Source organism: Mus caroli, chromosome X, assembly GCF_900094665.2.
Source record: "Mus caroli chromosome X, CAROLI_EIJ_v1.1, whole genome shotgun sequence".
Lineage (NCBI taxonomy): Eukaryota > Metazoa > Chordata > Mammalia > Rodentia > Muridae > Mus > Mus caroli.
Genome location: NC_034589.1, coordinates 80,504,092 through 80,521,616, shown reverse-complemented (window position 1 = coordinate 80,521,616; position 17,525 = coordinate 80,504,092).

The following is a 17,525-nucleotide window of genomic DNA, read 5'->3' as shown; positions in this document are numbered from 1 at the left end:
TCAAAATCCTGTGGCGGGGGTCGTGGGTAGCTGGCAGGTGTCAGCCGACCCTGAGCTCTAGCTACACTGGTGCTGTTCCAGCCGGATGAGGCCTGTGGCCCTACTCAGGCNGGTTTCTGCTTCCCTAACTAATGCAGTCTCAGGTCCTGCGCGCAATTGGATTGGAGCAGAAGCTGTGTTCCACTCACCAGAAGTCTTAAGATCCTGTGGCNGGTGTTGTGGGTAGCTGGCGAGTGTCCGAGTGTAAGTACTTTTACAACCATTGCTTATGTAACTAACACATGCTACTCTTCCATTATCCAGAGCAGGCCACATGGATAAGGGCTGAATCAAACTAGGTTGAAAATAATCAAGGACAGGGCATGAGAGAGAAGGGAGGTAAGTGCAGCCTTATTTGCAAATATCTTCCCTCAATGGTTAGGATTTTATAATTGCATGACCTTATCCTCTGAATTGCTCATGTCGGAATCCTTAAAATTATTTTCCCCCTCTATTTTCCTCAAGTGTAAAAATAAAATTATTTAATTAGTGAAATAAAAAGCATTTTGTTAGAAATAATTTTCTCTTAGTACTTTAATAATATAACCATTAAAACCTTTTTGATAACAGAACCCTTAATCTTTAATTAATTATATACAGAAACAGGAGGAAAATGATGCAATTGTCAGAATCAAATAGAAAATTTATTTTAAATCCCAGTAATATATTTCATTTTGTTTTTTACAACTATTCGAAGAGGTAATCATTAGTAAGTGGAAACATTTAAACACTTAGAAAATATTAAGCACTACCTCTGTTTTAGGTGATTGTGTGCTTGCTTCTTATCTGAGAGTTGGCAGCAGGTAAAATTAGCTGGTTTTCTAAATGCCTGCATTGTCTATTTTCTTCTTGATAATTGACTGGTTTCTTCTGTTGCTGCCTGCCTCCCAAGGGGGCCACATTCCGTGACATGGAGAACTGAATGGTGCTAAAATTCTCCACATTCATCAGCTAGCACAATCATTTATACATCTTTTGGCAAACTCCAAACAGGGACGTTCTTCAGGAAGAGCTAGAATGGGATTTTCATTCAGCAATTGCTGATCCACACTCACATTAACTTAAGAACAATTCTCATCTTCGAAGCCATAATTTGACTTTAAGATCTTCTCGGAATCTCTGGTTCTTTGAATCAAAGTTGTTTTGTCTGTGCAACAGCCTTAGCACTCTACTAATTACAGTTACGGAGAAGGGAACCTGACTTAGTATTGGTTAAAATTGGAGGCATGATTGATCCCAAACAATATCTAGTACCATGTATATACCATGATTCAGATACATACCTAAAACTCAAGGGACAATGCCAGAAAGAATATATAAAACTTTGTGTGTATCATTTCCAATTCTGAATGACTTGCACTGGCTCCTAGCTTGAGTTGGATGTTTCCTTAAAACTGTGAGAAAATCCAACAATAGACAGCATATATTAAACACAGCTAAAAGGGAATGTTTCAGAAACTTGAAAAGTAAAAAGTAAATTAAAACAGGATCAAGCATAGAGTAGTAAGAAAATACCAACTGTATAATTTATTTATTTATTTATTTATTTTGTCACACGATCATTCTTTTTTTTATTTATTAGGTATTTTCTTCATTTACATTTCCAATGCTATCCCAAAAGCCCCCATACCCACCTCCCCACTCCCCTACCCAGCCGCCACTCCCACTTCTTGGCCCTGGTGTTCCCCTGTACTGAGGCATATAAAGTTTGCAAGACCTTGGATTTTGCTCTTCAACTGAGTTTGCTGTATCTCATTTAAGGATATATCTCCTTACCCCATTTGTAAATACTGAGATATTTTCTTGTGCTTGTTTTTTAATAGAATACATTGATGTTGTGGTTGCTACACCTTTACTTTTTTAATAAACAATTTCTGTTTTGTGTCAAAAAATGTGAGAAAGTACCTGGGAAGATTTTCCTATGGCTGGAATGGCATTTATTTGCTTTGTAGAATTTCTCAAGCTGAGCAGATCAGGAGGCCCTACCATTTTGGGAAGCCAGTTCCCCTTGAGAATCTGCTATATTTCTGAGTGCAGCCCATCTTCAACCTTCTCCTTATGTGCACATATGCAAGCATTACACATATACATGATAAAGGATACTTCTGATTTTCTGAAGCATTTAAAATTTTGTATAATCATACTTTTTATACCCCAAGGCCACTGTGATTTGCTGCTTGGGTTCTAGTAAAAAATGCAACCTTTGTCTTGAAGTATTTTCCCTGTTTCCTTTAGTATTTTCAGTGTTTCCTAATTTTAGTGGGGTTTAAGTTAATATATTGACTGTGATTTCAATTGATTTTTGTGCAGGGTGAGAGATGGGGATCTAATTTCATTCTCTGTGGGAGCATATTTAGTTTTGCCCCCATAATTTGATCAAAAGGATATTTTTGTCTGTATTTTTGATGCCTTCTTCAAACATGCTGTGTTCATAGCTGTTTTGCTTCTCTCTGTGTCATCTATCAAATTCCTTTGGCAATGCCATAAACATAAGCTGGAGAAAAGAAAGCTTCTTCAAGAAATAATGCTGGAAAAGCTGCATGTCCATATGCAGAAGAATGAAATTATCTATTACCTTGCACAGAAACTAACTCCAACTAGACCAATGACTGAAGTGTGAAACCTGAAACACAAAACCTGCTAGAAGAAAACAAACAGTGCACATGATACAGATGATAAACGTGTAGGAGCGGGCTTTCTGAATAAGACACCATTTGTCCAAGAACTAAGGCCAGCAATTGCCAAATTGACTTCATAACCAGCCAGAACCCCCCCACCCCCTGAGAGCTCCCAGGAACTAAACCACCAACCAAAGAGTATGGCAGATATGTAGCAGAGGATGGCTTTGTCAGGCATCAGTGGGAGGAGAGGCCCATGGTCCTATGAAGGCTAGATGCCCCATTGTAGGGTAATGCTAGGGTGGTGAGGTAGGAGTGGATTGTTGGGTGGGGAAGCATGCTCATAGAAGCAGAGGGAGGAGGGATACGATAGAGGGTTTGCACAGGGGAAGCAGGATAAAGGGATAAAATTTTAAATGTAAACACATAAAATAGCCAATAAAAAAACTGAAAGTCTTCTGCACAGCTAAGAAAACAATCAACCTGATGAAAAGGAAATACATTAATGAGAGAGACTTTTTCCAGCTGTATATCTGATGTACGAATAATATTCAGAATATAAAAAGAACTAAAAAAAACAAAGAATAATCAAGTGATTCACTGGCAAAAGTAGGTCATGAAGATGAATAGAGGGTTCTCAAAAGAAAAATGGCTATGAAATATTTTTTTTTAAAATGTCCATTTTATCTTGCTGTGCTGGCTAGGTTTATGTCAACTTGACATAAACTCTCATTATCTGAGATGAGGAAACATTGACTGAGAAATTGCCTCTATAATATCAAACAGTAGATCAATGGGGGGGGTGGAGGTCTAGCCCATAGTGGGTGGTCCAATCACTGGGATAGTACTAGTGGCTTCTATAAGGAAGCAGACTAGGCAAGACAATAAGCACTCCCCTCCACAGTCTCTGGATCATCTCCTGCCTCCAGTTTCCTGCCCTGTTTGAGTTCCTGTCTTGGCTTTCTTCCATTAACAATGATGTGGATGTTCTAGCAAATAAACCTTTCCTCTGCAGTTTACTTTTTGGTCTTGGTATATTGCTGCATCATTCGATACCTTAGCTAAGACACAGTTAAGGAAATATAAATCAAATCAACTTTGAAAGTTGATTATGACCCTAGTCATAATGACAAGATCAACCAAACAACCTACAACAAATGATGAAGGAGATGTGGAGAAAGGAGGCCCCTCATTCACTGTTGGTGTGGTTTCAGAATGGTCCAAACAGTATGAAAGTCAGTGTGGAGAATGCCCATAAACTTAAAAATAAATCTTCCATGTGACGCTAGCTGTTCCAGTCCTCAGAATGTGCCCAAAGGACTGGACATCCTACTCTATAGACAATTGCTCAGCCATATTCGTTGCTGCTCTGTTCAAAATAGTTAAGGAATGGAAGCAACCTAAACACACTTTAACTGATGAATGGATAATGGAAAAATGGTACATATGCAGCATGGAATGAAATCATGACCATTGAAAATAAACAGATATGACCTTAGTACAAGGAGATAGGAATGGATCACTTCGCATTCTTCTACATGATAAACACCAGGTGTGCCAGCACCATTTGTTGAAAATGCAGTCTTTTTCCACTGGATGGTTTTTGCTCCCTTGTCAAAGATCAAGTGACCATAGGTGTGTGGGTTCATTTCTGGGTCTTCAATTCTATTCCATTGACTGCTTGTGGACGTTGTACATCGTGGTGCGGAGCCTAGTGCGCACCACGATGTACAACGTCCACAAGCAGGATACAGAAAATGTGGTAAATTTACACAATGGAGTACTATTCAGCTATTAAAAAGAATGAATTTATGAAATTCCTAGGCAAATGGATGGACCTGGAGGGCATCATCCTGAGTGAGGTAACTCAATCACAAAAGAACTCACATGATATGTACTCACTGATAAGTGGATATTAGCCCAGAAACTTAGAATACCCAAGATATAAGATACAATTTGCTAAACACATGAAACTCAAAAAGAACAAAAACCAAAGTGTGGACACTTTGCCCCTTCTTAGAATTGGGAACAAAACACCCATGGAAGGAGTTTCAGAGACACAGTTTGGAGCTGTGAAGAAAGGTTGGACCATCTAGAGACTGCCATATCCGGGGATCCATCCCATAATGAGCCTCCAAACACTGACACCATTGCATACACTAGCAAGATTTTGCTGAAAGGACCCTGATATAGCTGTCTCTTGTGAGACTTTGCAGGGGCCTAGCAAACACAGAAGTGGATGCTCACAGTTAGCTATTGGATGGATCACAGGGCCCCCAATGGATGAGCTGGAGGAAGTACCAAAGGAGCTAAAGGGATCTGCAACCCTATAGGTGGAACAACAATATGAACTAACCAGTACCCCCCCCCCCCCCAGAGCTCGTGTCTCTAGGTGAATATTTAGCAGAAGATGGCCTAGTGGGCCATCTGTGGAAAGAGAGGCCCATTTGTCATGCAAACTTTATCTGCCTCAGTACAGGGGAACGCCAGGGTCAAAAAGTGGGAGTGGGTGGGTGGGGGAGTGGGTGGGGGACTTTTGGGATAGCATTGGAAATGTAAATGAAATAAATACCTAATTAAAAAAAGAAAATAAACTGATAGAGATAGAAAAGATCATATTGAACATGATCATATTGAATTCGATAATCAAGACACAGAAGAACGGACATTGTGGACATTCTCTGTCATAAGAAGCCTCTCAGTACAAGTCTTCAGGTGTGGATACATATTTCAGCGTAACTACAGAAATTAGGAAAGTAAAAAGTGGGCATTGCAAGAGTAAGGGCTTGGGGATCACTAAAGGAGGGTATATGAGGGTACAGTTATCTGATTTTGAAAATAGAAAAAACTGGGGCTCTAATTAGGGAATAGGTTGGAGATGAATATAGAAGGAGGGTAAAAGTAACAGTAAGGATGTCTGAATAAGGAATCCCACTTACCTAAAAATAAACATAATATATAAAAGTCTATGTACACATATTTATATATAGTCTAAATGAAAATTTCTCATTGTAGCTGACAATGTTCCTTCTAAGTGCCAATTTCCACTTATCAAATCCCCCCAACACCAGGCATGAGAAACACTTCTTTATTTTGTTGGTCTGCATTATAAAAGGAGATTCCCTCTACCCTCGTGAACATGCATGTTGTTGCTATCAGTCTTGTGTCCCAGAGAAGGTCAAGTCTTTATTTCTGAAGTTACGGTATACTTCAGACTCAGGAGCTAGAGGATCCTAAGCTGGAACTGATCTGGATGCCTCCTCTGGAGGAGCTGCTTTGTGGTACCAGAAGGCACCATGTAAATGTCTAGTTAGGTTACCTGTTTACTACAATGACCAACATGGCAACATAACCTTAAGAGTGCAGTAGTGGGACATATAACTTCATGGTAGCCAACAGCTGGACATTAAGACCTGCTCAACAAGAGGGAAATCATACCTAGTACTGGAAACCAAGTGAACTACCCAGAAAGAGGAGGGGTTAGTAGGGTGGACCACAGTGGGGTGTATACAGGCATGATATTGTCAACTTTTTTTCATTTAAAAATTTAAGACATGTTCAATATTTCTAGCCATGAGATTTTGCAAATTAGAGCTCTTTTGAGACTCCATCTTAACATCAGTCAGAATGGTCATACCATCAAGAGAACAAATGACAACAAAAGCTGGTAAGGATATGGTGAAAGGAAAATTTTTATCCACTCTTGAGAATATAAAAACAAAACAGGTATTATAGCAATCAGTGTAGAGGCTTCTTATAAGACTGAAAATTAGGACTACCATATGACCCATATATATCACTCCAAGGCACAAAATCAAAGAACTCCACATTGTCCTACAGAGACACTTTCTGTCCTGTGTTCATTCACAAGACCTAGGAATTGAAGTCAGCTAAGGAGTCCGTGAACACATCATTTTTTCTTCCCCAGCTGCCTGCTTAGTACCTCTCCATATTATAGACGCTATCAAGAAGAGAGGAAGGTCCCTGATCAAAACAATCTTGATTTCTTCCTGTACCATGACAAAAGTACATGGTGTCTTCAGCAATAGAGGCTTACATCAATTCTGGTGGTTAATGGAAAGCAATGGTACTAGCTCTCAAACCTTATCAGAGAAGTTCCTTTTGCATTGGATGATGGTTAATGCAGGAATTCACAATAGGTCAAGATACATAAAGTAAATATCTGTGGAGTGGGGGTCAATTTCAAATGAGGCATCCATATCTACTTCCCCCCAAAGGCTCAAGAAGCCATTGAGCAAAAGAAGAAAGAAAAAAATTTAAGAGTAAGAGGTTAGAGAAAACCACAGAAAACCCAGGGTGCCTTCTGGACATCACAGAACCTTTCAGCTCATAAACACATGGTAGCTTGGTTTTTTGATCAAGATTTACACAAAATAAACCCAGTCAATATTCTAGCATGGAGCAGAGGGACTCATGAGCTGCCATCACTAACTGAGAAGCTACTGACAGTTCATAGCTTCGGGGGAAGGGAAAGTCAATTTTCTTTTAGAATTTAATGTAGCTCCTGGAAGGCTTACTGATCCTGTGGTTGCTGCCACACCTATCCATATATATGCAAAACAAACTGTACTCAGTGGGTTAAAAAAGATAGAGGATAAAAACTTTGGAGGAGTTAGGGGTGAAATAGATCCAAATACATTGTATGAATGTGTGGCAGTATCAAGAATTAATAAAAACTTTATATTAAAAATAATAAAAAGAACATTTCATGGGTCTAAGTGCCATAGGAAAATGTATGTATTTTGACTAACAGCCATTGTAACTATTGTTGAGCTGTCATGGCTTGCCCTGTGGTCCTAACCTCAGAAGGTATCAGAGCCAGTCAACCTTCTCTATTTGAAAGTAAATTCCTCACTTCCAGCTAAAGTCTACCTCTTATTGAATTTACCCCCTTTTCTCTCTATGCTCTGGAATGTCTCTGTTCAGTAAGTACTTTATAAATGTAGTGTCCCATTGAGGTCATGAATCCTAGAGGAGAACCTCCTGCTACCATATTTGACTGTTTGAGAATATATTCAGAAAATTCAAATTTTCATTTTCATATAGTTTCCAAAATTCTATTTGAGATCTTCTCTGCATTTTCTTTTTTCTCCCTCCTGATCTTAGAAGCATACAAACAGCTCCATAGCTTGTCCATGTGAATCTGACTCTTTCTTTTCTTGACAGCAGGAGCCATTTCATACACAAAAGTAAATATACGCACCTGTGTTGTGGGCCAAAAACTTTGTTTTGGAAGAATTATGTGTATTTCGATTGTATGTTTTGATATCTGCATATGTTTTCTTCCAATTCATACCAATCTTTGAGTTCTGTTACCTTAATTGTTGTATAATGGACATGACAATTCATAATACTTATAATTCTAATATAATTCTAAGAATTTGTATTATTTATATCTTATGAGATTTATAAGACCTCAGATTGACACCAAAATCATCCTTGCTAGTTTCTATGATCAGTTAATAATATAAGTACATTTTAGTTTTTCCAACAGAATTGCATTACTATTTTTATTTACTTCATTTTCTGTTCAGTGTTCTGTCCACTCAGAAAACATTTTTATCCACATTCTTCCTTCTCAAAGGTAACTATTGGAGTGAAGATAACAGTGGGAGAAAGGCTGCCATCCTCAGAGCCTTCCTGTGGCTAGTAGTTTTCTCTCTGAGGAGAAAAGAAAGGGTTCCATCTAGGGGGTGGCACAGAGTTACCTGTGGCTTTGTGTCATGGTATATCTCTTATGTTTTGTGAAATTTGCCTCAGCTCATGGGTTTGCAGCCAATTTAGAGAGCCAGAGCCTCATGTGACCTACAACTTCAATGTACCAGAGCTTTAAAGACCACTTGATAAACTTCAAAACATTACTTTAGATTCCTTTCTTAGTGTCTCCATAGCAAGTGACCATTTGAATGCATTTCTCCACTTCAAAGATGTGTGGCTCTACCTACTTGAGAAACTTAAGAGGAAATTTAATCATTCCCTTAACTAAATAGGGTCAGCGTGTATTAGAAAGTCCCTTATAAACCACAAAGTGGGATTCCAATTTAGGCAAGAATTTTAATTATCTGTTATAAAATTATAATCTCCTAGAGAACAATAACAATACTTAAGTGTATTGTATCTTTAATAATTAGTACACAGTAAAAGGTAAAGGAAACACTTTACCAATTACTTCATGGAATTTTGCAAAGGTATACATGGGGGAGGAGCCACTGTGTCATGTAGAAAGGAGTACACTGAAGCCTTATAGAAGTCACAGAAGTTGCTAAAAACCTTTTCCAGAAACTACATGGTAACTATTTCCCTCCTAAAACTAAAGCATGTCTATGTCCTTCCTCTGTTTATAGACTTTTGGCATAAACTATTTTAATTTGATTTTTGTTTGGAGACAGTTGTGACAGACAGCTTCACATTTATCATTTCTGTCATCAATCTTTGTACTGTTCATTATAAAGAATCATGAAATCATGATATATTTTTTAAATAAGAGTTGATGACTTTAATGCCTTCATTCAAAGAACTCACACAATATGTACTCACTGGTAAGTGGATATTAGCCCAGAAACTTAGTATACCCAAGATATAAGATACAATTTGCTAAACACATGAAACTCAAGAAGAATGAAAACCAAAGTGTGGACACTTTGCCCCTTCTTAGAATTGGGAACAAAACACCCATGGAAGGAGTTACAGAGACACAGTTTGGAGCTGAGACGAAAGGATGGACCATCTAGAGACTGCCATATCCGGGGATCCATCCCATATTCAGCTTCCAAACGCTGACACCATTGCATACACTAGCAAGATTTTGCTGAAAGGACCCAGATATAGCTGTCTCTTGCGAGACTATGCCGGGGCCTAACAAACACAGAAGTGGATGCTCACAGTCAGTTATTGGATGGATCACAGGGCCCCCAATGGAGGAGCTAGAGAAAGTACCCAAGGAGCTAAAGGGATCTGCAACCCTATAGGTGGAACAACAATATGAATTACCCAGTACTCCCCAGAGCTCGTGTCTCTAGCTGCATATGTATCAGAAGATGGCCTAGTGGGCCATCAGTGGAAAGAGAGGCCCATTGGTCGTGCAAACTTTATCTGCCTCAGTACAGGGGAATGCCAGGGCCAAGAATTGGGAGTGGGTGGGGGAGCATGTGGGGGAACTTTTGGGATAGCATTGTAAATGTAAATGAAATAAATACCTAAAGAAAAAATACAACAAAAATAACCAAAAACACCAGCTTATAATTGTGTCACTAGGCCCGTCTGCTTCTTATTGCCTCCAAGTTCAAAATGTTCACGTCTCTTACTATGCAGCCAGCATTCTCTAAGATCTGCAGTTAGTTTGGGTGAACATACTCCAGTCTCAGCACAACCTTCTTTGTAATTTTAGCCTTTTGCAAAAATAGGCTTAGTCTGTCCACCATAGCTCCTCTGTTGCCTGTTAGAATGCAGCTTTGCCTGGGCATTCAAGGAATATTTGCCCTTCTTTTGCTATGTTACTTCCTGGGGTTGGTGCTTGCAACATTTCTTGCAGAATGTCTGGCAGGTCATAGGAACATTTACATGATCTGATGAGCACTATTGGTAAAGAAATAAAGAGGCAAGGTCAGCAATAATATAATTATTATTATACACAGGTATAATTTTTATTCTTTGAGAAAAAAGAACATATGTATTTAATAATAATAAATAATAATGTATAAAAATATATATATCCTATCAACTCTCCATATCCTCCATCCATTTTCCTGTAACCTCCTAACAAATCCTCCTGTGAACATAATGTCTTTTTTTCCTTTTTAATAACTCACTAATTTTAATGGGTGCTGCCTATATGTACATGGTGTAGCCTCATCCACTGGAAGATAGAAAACCTGCCAGTGGTACATCCTCATAAAATAATTATTCTCCTTTTCCCATATCTCCTCAGAAGGGGATGAGACCTGGAGAACACCTATCCATTTACATTGGAATTCTGGCTGGCTTGATGTTATGTTGCTCTTAGACAAGTAAGCACAGCTCCTGTAAGTTCATGAGTACAATAGTCATGTCATGTCCAGAAGACATTTCTAGTTGAAAAGTATTATATTCAGAATATTATTCCTATTACAGAAACAAGGGTTTGGGTGTAAACATTGCCTTTATCATTTGTTTGGAACTAAAAATATTTCTTATGTAGGTTTTGATAAAGCAATAAGTTATGTGATCAATATTTTGGAGGAATCTTTAAAATCATAAAACACTCAGCATAAAACATTCTCCTCTTTTAGTTTCATTAAAATCACAACCAAGGTAGCCTAGAACCAAGAGGTTCCCTTTTGGCAACTAGAATCCAGCAGTCTCAGTTAAAAAGTCTCAGAGATTGAATGTGCTTGTTCTCGCATTAGGTGTCTTGTAGTAGCTTCAATATCAGAAAATTAATCCTGGGGCGTTTGCTAAAGAGGTGCGTGGTTTCACTGTGCACCATCAATAACACCTTGATTTTGGAGGCTTCCCCATACTTCCTTATCTTAAACAATTTAAATAAGCAGATAATGTTTATTTGGGGGATGCCTCCCCCTACCTTTCAAAACCCACATGTCTCCTCTTCATTCTAATGCTTTATTTCCATTCCTGTTTGAACTAAGAAAATAAATATAAGTCATCTCCCTGGAATTTTCCAGAAACAATAATGTCTACCCTCTTCTTTATTTCTCTTAAGCCAAAAATGTTATCGCAACATTTTTCCATTCCTTCCTTTCCCTTCTTCCTATGCTTCCTTTATTTTTTAGTTTATTTTTGGATAGGGTGTTCTCAGCCAAGGCTGGCCTTAAGTTTGCTTTGTAGCTGTAAATGGCCTTGAGCTTTTGATCCTCCTGCATTCACTTTCACAGTGCTGGGATTACAGGTGTGTGCCACCATTCCCCGTTTACATGGTGCTGGGGATGAATCTCAGGGCTTTTTAAATGCTAGGTTCTCTACCAACTAAATCTCTAGCCTCCCTATATTTCTGTATGTTCCCTGTTTCTTTATTTCCTACTGTTTGACTTTTTAAACAGACTAAAGGAAATGTATTGTGCCCTGCAAAAAGGGGAGAGAGTAAATACCACAGAGCTTTCCTAGATGTCCATGGTGCTACAAAGTTCTGGGGTCCTATGGTTAGACAAAGAAGTCCCCATTTTTAAAACATTTTTTCCAAAACTTATCAGTTGTGTATATATATATATATATATATATATATATATATATATATATATATATATACATACACACATATAGTTTGTGTGTATTATTATAGAGAGAAAAATGAGAGTACAATAAAGCAAATGGAGTAAAATGTCAATAACCAGAGGTGATTCTAGATAAAGAGATAAAACATCAGCTGTGCTATGTATTATTTATGTTCCTGAAATTCTTCATGCTTCAAACTACCTCTAAATAAAATGTTGATGCTAATGTTTTTAGATAGTTTTTAATGTGTAACAATACAACAGGTACAGCTTTGTTTTCTAGGAAGTAGGATTTTAAAGGACACGTGACACGTCTGAACTGATTTTTAAAAGGCAGAAGGAAAGAAAGAATGCTAAAGGTCTTTCTAAGGCATCCCCCATCTCTCTGGATCACTTGTGTTTCCTTTCATTCATTCAGTTGTCTGCTTCTCAGGAAATGTATTCCTTTATGCGTTCCCTGTGTAATCACTGGGTGGGTATAGTTTACACAAAGCTTTCTTTGTCTCAGTGTGTTCTTTATGTTTTCTTTTCAGGTGCTTGTTTTGACAACCTACCTACATGGCAAACAATGAATCCAGCTAAAAATCAATGAGAAAAGGCTCTGTGATAGATAGTTAATACTATCTTCTTTTTCAGATGTTAATTTTTTCTGATTTTACCTTCTGGACCTTAGACTAAGGATAAATGAGTGACAAAAAGCAGAGTCTGTGTCATGCAGGCATTCAGGAACACAAATGGTATAAAAGAGGGTTTGTGATATTACGGAATCAGCCACCATTTCCCCAAGTCTCTTCTTCAGTGTGGCATTTCAGGTTCTCACATTCAGATAGGGCCTTCATTTATCCACTTGATTAATCTAGGGTAGTCTTCTGATGCAGACAACAGAACCCAAGGAGATATTTCAAGTCCATATTACCAGAACTCCCTATCAAGCTGAACTTGGAACACTGAAACCAACCTCTGAATGTACTTGCAGTAGTTTTCTTGCTGATGAGAGACACGTCTTTGCAAATGTCACCCTTGTTTATCCAACTATAATAGGGCCAATTGCAATTCATGTATGTGGGCCATCTGAGCTCATCCATGCTCTAACAAGCCATTAGCTTATCCCAGACAGAGAGCAAGCTTAGTAGAGATCAGAGGAGCAGCATGGACTAGATGATCTTCCCAGTTATCTCAAGGAAAGTGTGGAAACAATTGATGCTTGTTACTCTAAGCCATATCTTACCTTAGGAAGCAAGAGAAAACTGAAGCAGTACTCTCGAGGTGGCAACAGAGTACTGAATGGGGGACTCTAGAGCATTGCTGTAGCATCACATTGCACAGAGATAATCCTTGTTTGTCTTACTGAGTGGCTCTTTTACTTTCTCCTGTGGTTCCATTAATGGTCGGTTGCTAGTATAAACTTCAGTGATATGCTAGTATAAAGAAGAGGACAGTGATGTGCCATGAAATACTACAATGAATTTATTTCTGAAAAATTTACTTGGTCTAAGGTAGTATTTTTTTTCTCAAAGGCAATAAAATTATAGTCCTGAAAAGAACATATATATATATATATATATATATATATATATATATATATATATATATGCTACTATTCTGTTCAAAAATTGAAATTTTGTGTGTGTGTGTGTATGTGTGCATGTAGCTTGCTTGTTTTCATGACACTTTCAATCTAGATTGTAATATCTTCATCAAGAAGTAGTCAGATGTAGATGAGTACCAGAAGGATTGTTGAGAAAACACCCTGTGCTGTATACTTCACAATATCAATGGCCCCATCTATCTCCAGAGAGGGCAGGAGGCAGCAGTGAGAGAGGATTTTGTCGTTCTGTGAATAAAGTTTTATTACTTTTTTCTACCTTCCATCAATCAGCTCAGTGTTAGGAGAACTAAAAAGGAAAAAGCAAACCTAATCTTTGTGTCTGCTCATAAAATTGAACAGGCTGAACTTCCCTTAGCTGTGACCTTGAAACTAAGTTTTTCAAAGTTGGAAGGAACTAGAATCTGATTAGAAGTCAGAACTAGAAGGCATCTGTAGTTTTGAACCTTAGTGTCAACATTTGTCCAGCTGTTACAGTTGAAATCTTCAAACATTTATGGACACCTGTTTTGTGCTGGGAGCAAAGGAGGTGATACAGGGGTAGAACCAAGCACAAGATGAAGTGGTTACTGTTTATAGAACCACAAGAGAAGCAAATTAGCAATATGCATCGATGTTATCCAACAGAAGTTAATAGATGCTAGAGCCAGAGGAAAAGTAAATGCAAACCTAAAAAGGTGCAGATTAATTTTCACTTTGGGGGACAGTACAACTTAACAAAAACCCCTTAATTTTAAAGGGGAACTTGCTTACTTAGAAGTGGGGAAAAGTAAGCTTCCTGAGACAGGAGTAGTTGTCCTAGAGACAAAATCAGAAATCATATCTTCTTGAAATTCCAGACTGCTTATTCTTGAATGACTTGTTAAAAGTGTAATAATTGCATATTTCATTAAGCCATGGTCTTTTTAAGATATGGAAAGGCAATTCTGGACAAAGAGGAGGGTAGAAGCAAATTGGAGAATGCATTAATTATTTGAACCCAATGAAGACAGAGGTCACCCAGGGATCCATTCCATAATCAGCCATCAAACCAAGACACTATTGCATATACCAGCAAGATTTTGCTGAAGGGACCCTGATATAGCTGTCTCATATGAGGTTACGCCAATGCCTGGCAAATACATAAGTGGATGCTCACAGTCATCTATAGGATGGAACACAGAGCCCCCAATGGAGGATCTAGAGAAAGTACCCAAGGAGCTGAAGGGGTCTGCAACCCTATAGGTGGAACAACAATATGATCTAACCAGTACCCCCAGAGCTTGTGTCTCTAGCTGCATATGTATCAGAAGATGGCCTAGTTGACCATCATTGGAAAGACAGGCCCATTGGTCTTGCAAACTTTATATGCCCCAGAACAGGGGAATGCCAGGGCCAAGAAGTGGGAGTGGGTGGGTAGGGGAGAAGGGCGCGGGCGGGGGAGGGTATAGGAAACTTTCAGGATAGCATTTGAAATGTAAATAAAGAAAATATCTAATAAAATAAATTTTAAAAAAAGAAAGAAAAGGTTCAGCAAGCACTGCTGGAAACCTAAGTGAAGAGTAAAGAGGATCTAAGTGGTGTAAAAAGGCTCTTTAGGGAAGTGAGGGAGGTAAATACAGAAGAAGAGTAAAAGGATAAAATAACACTAAAGATGTCTAAATACACTACAAGGAATCATACTGTTAACTCTTTACCATAAAAACAACCTGTAATATGTACTCTTTCTACCCCATCTGTATAAATATACACATATAGCTTTGATGAACTTTTCTTATCTGAGCTCATGTTGCTCCTTCCAAAGGCCAAAGACAACCTTTAAAACACCCAATACAAGACACAAGAAGCCCCCTTTTGAGTTATTAGCCAGAGTTGTGGAAGAGGCTCTGAACGTATACAATCTATTGTCCTTCATTTATTCCCAAAGGTGGAGGGTAATTCCTTATTGTTGAAGATATCATGTACTTTAGAAGCAGAGCTCTGATTTGAAGGTGACATGAATGTCCTACTCCCTAATGACTACCTTTCATGGTTCAAGATGGCACCATGCAAGCTTCCAAAAGAGAGGTGATTAGTCCTACCAAGCTATGATGCCTATGAAACACATCAATGACCAGCATGACATGGTAACACTCAGGATGAAGTAGTGGGACACATACCTTGGCAGTATACCACAGCTCTCTAATTGGACTTAAGACCTGCTCAACAAGAGTGAAAACATGCTGGTACTGGAACCCTAGGTAACTAATTAGTACTAGTGAAGTCAGGGTTATTGGAGGAGAATCTACAACCACTAATTTACTAAACCAGCATAATCCCTAACAACAATCTATGAACATATGCCTTTATACCCACAGAGAAGTGTAGTCTTCATCCTTCATTAAGGAAACATCTCTTTGCAACAGATAGAGATCATTACAGAAAATCATAAAAATAAAAACCTATACTTGTGAAGCCAGTCTCAGTGGATACATCTATAAATGCTACTGCATCCAAGGCTCTGGAAACATTGCAGAAGATGGGGCAGAAGGATTATAAGAGCCAGAGGATCAGAGAGTTTTCTGTGAGGCTGTGTCTCCTAGTAATGTCAATAGTTATTATACCCATAAAGTCTCACTAAAGACTGCCCAAAAGGGAGCTGAAGGACAATGGACATGTCAAATTGGGTGGGAGAAACTCCACAAAACCTCAGCCCTACACAAAGAACTACAGGCAACTAAGGAAAGCTGAAAGTAAGAGTTGTCTTTCCCAAGAAGAAGCACACCAATTAGTTGTCCAGTGCCAAGTGTGTTAGCCCTAAAACATACATAGAAGTAATACTGTAAGGACTGAGTAGGTTATGTTTAGGATAATATAAATGTGTGTATACAATATACACATACAGCAACAATTAATGAAATGTAAGGAAGAATGGGAAGGATTATATGGGAGGGAGAAAAGAGAAGAGAGAAATGTACTTACATTATAATGTTAATTTTTTTAAAAAGAGGACCTGAATGTGTGCTGCAGATTGTATGGGAAAGTAATGTTTTGCTTAATGTTGCAGATGCTAGCAATTCATGATCACCTAATATGGTATTATTGAATGGTGTTTTCTGAATCTCATTTCTGAGTTGAGAATAGGCAATACTGTTTTACACCTAGGAACTCTTTCTTTAAGCAAAAGAATAAAAGTGCTCAATGTCTTCTGCTTCTCTCTTTCTCTGGAATAGCATGGCAGTGACAGAAGAATGGTAGCAGAGTAAAGATATGCAGTTAGCTCCAGAAATAGAATGAAGTATTACGGAGGATAAGTATTCAGAAAGGTAGGCATTTTAAGCTCTTGGAGAAGAGACTGATAATTCAGAAATATGGCTGTCCAGGAAAGGAAACAAAAAGCTGAACCTTCATTTCTTTGTGAAAATATATTTCTACTAATTATTTGAGAATTTCAATACATTTTGATCATTTCCATTCCTCAAATTCTCCCCTTAACTCTTTCAATATACACTCTCTAGCCCATCTTTTTTTTTAAATTTTTATTAGATATTTTCTTCATTTACATTTCAAATGCTATCCCGAAAGTCCTCTATACCCTCCTTTTGTCCTGCTCTCATAATATATAAGATAGAACTTTATCTAGACCTACCCACTCCCATTATGACTTTATCTCCTACTACTTCCTTCCTCTACAAAATGAACAAACAAGCAAACAAATAATTACCAGAGTCACATTGGCTGTTTTGGTATTTTTCATACATGCTAAATTCATTTCTCTTATACTCTGCATTTGCTATGACTTATAACTGAACCATCCCATTTATGTTAAAGAGTAGAAAAGGAATTTTTTTTTTTTTTTTGATTTTTAAAAAATATTTATTTATTTTATTTTATTTTATTTTTTTTTTTATTAGATATTTTCTTTATTTACATTTCAAATGTTATCCCCTTTCTTGGTTTCCCCTCTGAAAACCACCTATCCCCTCCCCCCTCTCCCTGCTCACCCACTCCCACTTCTTTTATGTAGCATACCAGACAGATGCTCAGGAACTGTACAAGGGCACATGAGCTGACCTT